The sequence below is a fragment of the Lathyrus oleraceus genome, chromosome 4 (assembly GCF_024323335.1).
Source record: "Lathyrus oleraceus cultivar Zhongwan6 chromosome 4, CAAS_Psat_ZW6_1.0, whole genome shotgun sequence".
Classification (NCBI taxonomy): Eukaryota; Viridiplantae; Streptophyta; class Magnoliopsida; order Fabales; family Fabaceae; genus Lathyrus; species Lathyrus oleraceus.
The window spans coordinates 375,098,753-375,104,901 of record NC_066582.1 but is presented as its reverse complement, the minus strand read 5'-3'; positions in this window follow the sequence as shown (position 1 = coordinate 375,104,901).

The window sequence follows — 6,149 nt, the reverse complement described above, 5'->3', positions numbered from 1 at the left end:
ACCTCCTGCCTACGTACCTCATCTGGTATGAGGATCAGGGCGACGTAGTTCCCCTGAACGGGAAAGAAATTCTAGCCAGAGACAAAGGGAGACACACTACTAGGGAGCTGTACTCGAGCCTAGTGTTATCATGCATCATTGCCCTATGTTATGGTTTCTATCCTAACTTGCACAGGCTGCAAGCTAATCCTAAACAGGCAAAGCAAGCATACAAGCATAAACAAAACAAAGCAAATATTCACATTTAACACACACTATATCCAGTCAAGTGGGCTTAAACAAAGGGTTAGACTGCCGAGGCAAGTCATCTGTACAAGGGTAGTGTTCGCTCTTAACCCTGACATTGAGAGTCAGGGTGAAGCAGATGAAAGGTGAGTGAGGGGTGTGCCTCACAGCTCTTATCCCTGGCCAGGGAGAGCTTCAGACAAAGGAGCGTGGGTTCAGAAAGAGGGAACTCTTCTACGCTCAAGACATTGACTCAACTGTACACAGTACAAGATCTTGGGTTAATGTCCCAATGCATCAACACAGTGGTGTGAGCAGAGGGACGACTCAACAGAATAGCGGGAGATAGATTGCATATCTCTTTTATCCGCCAATTGCCTTAATCAAGGACTTTTCCTGCTTGGGAACAAAAATAAACAAGCACAAACATCGCCTCTTAAGGAGGACTTCAGACAGCTGCCTGGCCAAGTAACAGGCCAGGTCTTCCAGACTACATGGAGTTAGAGTGTTCTACCTCTATTGGTTAAATAACCAAGCAACATCAAGCAAGTTCAAAAAGAACTGTGAGCAACTAATGTACCTGAAATCAATCAAATACAATCAGTATACCAGACAAAGTCAAAACAAATAGTATAAAAACCAACAGTCAACACAATGTACAAGCAATGTCATGTGCAAAGCACAATCAACTCAATTGATCCAAGCATCCTACAAAACACACAAGTTAGTTTACAACAAGCAACCAAACTCAATTTAATCAACTTGCACTTTTCTCCTTAAAGCATTTGCTTCTTAACCTGAAAAGCAAACTCAAACATGAGAAACAAGACCACTAGGCCAAGCCTAGGGTCCAAAGGAGATGAAAAATCCAAAACAGCAAGTGAAAATTATCCAACATCACAATCAATCAATTTAGAAACAAAACCAATTGGTCCCATGCTCATATCATTCACCATTATCATTTCATGAACAAAACATGTCAAACTAGGCAAGATTGAAACACATTGGTATAAACAGAATGATCACAATCAAACAAATACCAAAACAGCTCAATAAATTCCACAAAAATTCAAGTCTAAACAGAACAAATTCAATGAGCTTCATGTCAAATTTCATGCCATTTTGACAAGAGGAAGTATAGAAATTAAATTCAGAAAGTCCAGACAAGTTCAAGCAAGCCAACACAAGGCATCAAAACAAGCATCAACTTCCATCAATCATAAAACAGTGACAAAACATGATAAATGAATGGGATCAAAGCCAAAATCACCTATAATGTGTCTAGAATTCACATGTCAAATTTCACATCCATCCAATTAATGACCAGAATTTCACAAAGCAAATACAAACATGTGTCACACCAAATGACCAAATGACCAAACCGAGGAGAAAAATTCCAATCAAATAGAAAATGCCATCAATAAATCCAGAAAAACTCACATGTATTCTCAACATCCATATGCTCAAACATGCAAAAATTTAGCTCAATCCAATGTTCACAAGTGCATCAAATAAAATCATGAAGTTCAACAAGCATGGTGTGACACAAATTGTCACACCTCTAATCAAAAATTCATATCTCATCAACCAGGGATCCAAAAATTGCAAACTATACATCAAAATCACCAGCAAAGAGTCCAGAACATGCACAAAAAATTTCAAGCATTTCTATGGAAGCACCATCATTTTATGAGTGAAATGGCAAAGCATATACACATGGCACACATCCAAACAATCCCTAGGCATTTTTAAAATTCACATGTGCACAAAAATATTAAAAATCACCATAAAAAACGACACATCTCAAGGAGAAATATGCAAAAAGTCTCATCAAATTTGGACAAGAAATGAGGAACTTATGATTTTTTGAAGTTCATGGATCAAAATGAAATAAAATGAAAAAGAAAATGAAATATGAAATGAATTAAATGAAATAATGGCAATTTTGTAATATCCACAGCGAAGTCCAAAACGATGCCATTTTCATTAATACGCTGGCGCGCTGCTATTGGTTGAAGGCTAGCGGGAAACAAGTTTCAAAAACAAGCCAGACGAAAAACGGATCAAACGTGTTCTTGAACACGTTCTTCATCAAGAACAACAACAGAATTTCCAGAAAACGCACATGAACTTTTTTCAACCAAAATTGACAAATGATACATCAATGGAACCGTCTAATCACGTACATCATGGATATGCAATTAGTTTGACCTAATTCTACTCATGTTAACCGTATCGAGCGAAAATAGGTTTGCACATCAAACTTCCAATCAAGATTTCTCTCTCGATACTCAATCAAATTCAAAACCACAAGCAGCATGATAATCTACGATCAAAGATCTATCAAAGCCATATGATGATTCAAGCAATTAAAGAGATCGAGATTTTACCTCTTGGAGATGGCATTGATGAATCCTTGTGTTTCCAAGCCTCCAATGCCAAAACAGAAGCAGCTTATTGATGTGGAAGTTGAATGAAACGAATGCCTTAGCTCAACAATGCTCCAGATGCAAGAATCAACAAAATGCCATGGATGAGCTTGCTTCCAACAGTCCAAATTCTTCAACCTTTTGCCCTTGATCTTGTGAAACAGTCGTGCACCAATGCTTATGGAGTGTGGATCAAACAAGAATGAACCAAATTGATGAAGAATTCAAGGAGAAATGATGAAAAATGTGTGAAGAAAGTTTGGAGAATTTGGAGGTTTTGGAGGGAAATTCTGTTAGATCTTGAGAAATGTGAAGTGTCATTATGATTTTCTGTTATAATTAACACTTTATACCAATGCTTAATCCATTTACTAATCACAATTAGCAAATTGAAGTGAATTAGCACAAATGCGTTTTAATGTGAAAATGCCAAAATGTCCTTTTGCAATTTAGGCAATGTAACAGTAGAAAACCAGTTCCAACAAGTCATATTGATCATTTGTGATGTGTTGGAATGAGTTTTATGTGCAAATGCCTTGTAATTCTCAAAATCACCTTTTCATGCCAAAAATGCAAATTAATCCACTTGAAAAATGGACTTTTTATGTGATGAATTTTGATGAAATGTGATGATGCATTATGAAAGTACATGTAAAATGTGGTTTTCTCAAAGAAAGATCACCCAATTTGGCCATTCCATGTGAAAGTTATGCCACTTTGAATTTAGGCATTTTCTGAAAATGATTGGACCATATCTTGCCAACCACACATGGGAAATTTATGTTCTTGGACTTTTTGGAAAGGTGAGATCAAGATCTACAACTTTCATGTTGGACAAAATTTCATTTGAAGCATTTTTGGACATGTAATTTTGAGGAGAAAAACTTTTCATTTTGGGCAGTTGAAATTACAGGTCACCTGCTATTTTTGGAAACTTTTTGTCTGACCTCCAATTCTTCAACCTTGGTCTTTGATATGTCAAATGAGACTTGTATGGACATGAATGAAGCCTTTCAAACCACCTCCCACCTTCCAATCCATAAAATCAGGCACAGTTGACCACAGTTGACTTTTCTGATTGATAGATGAATTTGGCCATGCACTGATCAAGTTGAGCCTCAAACTCCTGATGAAATGGCTCAAGGATGAAACCCTAGCTCCCATAAGCTCCATATAACCATACAATGATCCTCATATCCATTGAAAACCCCATCTCCTTGCCAAGCCCTGACTGGCCCAATGCAGATGATTCAACTGATTAGGGTTGACCAGAGGTCAAAACCCTAATCTCAAGGTGTCTGATCAATCTTCTAGTGATATCAAGAACATGATGATGATGATGTATCATTTCCACCAAGATGAAGATCAATCCCCTTGAGAATAAAGAAACCCTAATTTGGACCCCACATCCTCAGATGATTAGTGATCCATTCAATGAAACCCTAACTTGCATCATGACCTCTTCATCTCCTGATCAAGACTTATGAGGATGACTTGCGCAATGTAACCACATGATATGCAATATGCAATGCCTAATGACCTAAAAAAGATGATATGCAATATGTTAAGCTAGTCCCAAGAGAGGAGGGCAAATTTTGAGGTGTTACACTTTGTGCCTTTGTCAAACTTAAAATTATGTTAAAAGCAACTCACACACTTTGAAACTGATACCACGAACTACGAGGTTTTGATCCCTCATTTTATGTTGGTACGTAAGCACAAGTCCAAAGGTCTTGCCAAACACAAAAATATAATTTATGAATTCTTTTCTCATCTCTCCACTCTATTTATTACAAACATCATTTTGTACAAAAACACATATGCACACAAGAAAGGACTCCCTAGGAGTACCTAGGACACTTTGGGTGCTAAAACCTTCCTTTTGTGTAACCAACCCTCTTACCTGTAATCTTTGGCATTTTATTAGTTTTGATTTGAAAACTTCTTATCTTTTGGGTTTTTCTCTTACTTTTCCCTTTTCCTTTGAAAACAATAAAGGCGCGGTGGCGACTTTGGTTTTATTGACGTCTAGCTTATCCATAGCTTGATGATCATGAATTTACCGCTACAGAACCACCCAATGAAAACAGTAATTACTCAATAGGTTTGACTGAGGTTTTGAGTCTTACAAATTCAGAATGCTTATGTTCCCTCCTAAAAACTATTTTCCATGCTAAACCAAAAGGGATTCCAAGATCGGACTCATATCATATGATCGTGGTTCTATGATGAAATAAGAGTCTTCCTATAAGTACACATTTAATTTTGGCTGACCTTTATAGGGTGGCTATGGAAAGACATATTCCATTCAATCCATGTTCAACCCTATCATTTTACTCTGCTAGTTGAACATAACTTCCAGCGGGAAGTAAAGCAATTCCAATATGCATAGCCTATAGGGTTTAGCATAAACTATGTGTAACTTCTTTCTTTTTAGTAAGGCGATATGTGGAGCTAAATGAAACGGTGTTTTCCTTATATCGATTATAATATGCATCATATTCCTTCTCATTCGACTTAAACCATTTGACAACATTTCTATGTTAGTAAATAAAGCGGAAGATCAATCACTTACCTTTCAATAACGATTTCGCGACTCTAATATAGATGTTTCCTTTATATACACAATATAAATAACTATTTTTCCTTTTTTTGTTCTTTCATCTTGAATCGTTTTTGAAGAATCTAGAGAGTAATAAGTCGCCAACCTAAAAATCCATCATGTATCTATATGACTTGTTTCAACATGAAGAAATCGAGATAACATTGTTTAATTAGGGCATGCACTTTGAAACACACAAAAAAACTGCACTGTGTTCCGTCAAAAAGCAAGCCTCATCTTATATTCTTATCATTTGTTCACTTGTTTCACTTAATTTCAAAAAATGGTACTGACATTAGTCAGACAATGTGCCTTTAGCAAATGATGGATTTACAATCACCGCGGTTTTTCAGAGAATACCACTTTAGCGACGAGTAAAACAAAAGGCCATCTTATGGAGGTTTCTAAGGATCGTTAATCCCAATGGTATCCTCTTTTCCAAGGAAAATATGCTTTATTCTCTACGGACCAAGGAAAAAAGTGGTATGTTTTATTATATTCGGTTGCTTCTCTCTCCATTAATTATTCTCATTCTTATTGGTTCTTCTATTTGGTTGCTTCTCTTTTTCTCTCTTATTGGTTCTTATATTTGGTTCTCTCTCTCTCTCTCTCTCTCTCTCACTCACACACACACACACACACACACACACACACACACACACACACACACACACACACACACACACACACATTAGTTTTTCTATTTGGTTACTCCTCTCCCTATTGGCTATTCTATTTGGTTGTTTCTCCCTCAATTGATTTTCCCCTTCTTATTAGTTCTTCGGTTTGGTTGCTTCTCTTTTTCTCTCTTATTGGTTCTTCTATTTGGTTACTCCTTTTTCTATTGGTTGTTCTATTTGATTTGTTTTGTTCCCTCTCTTTGAATGCTCCTC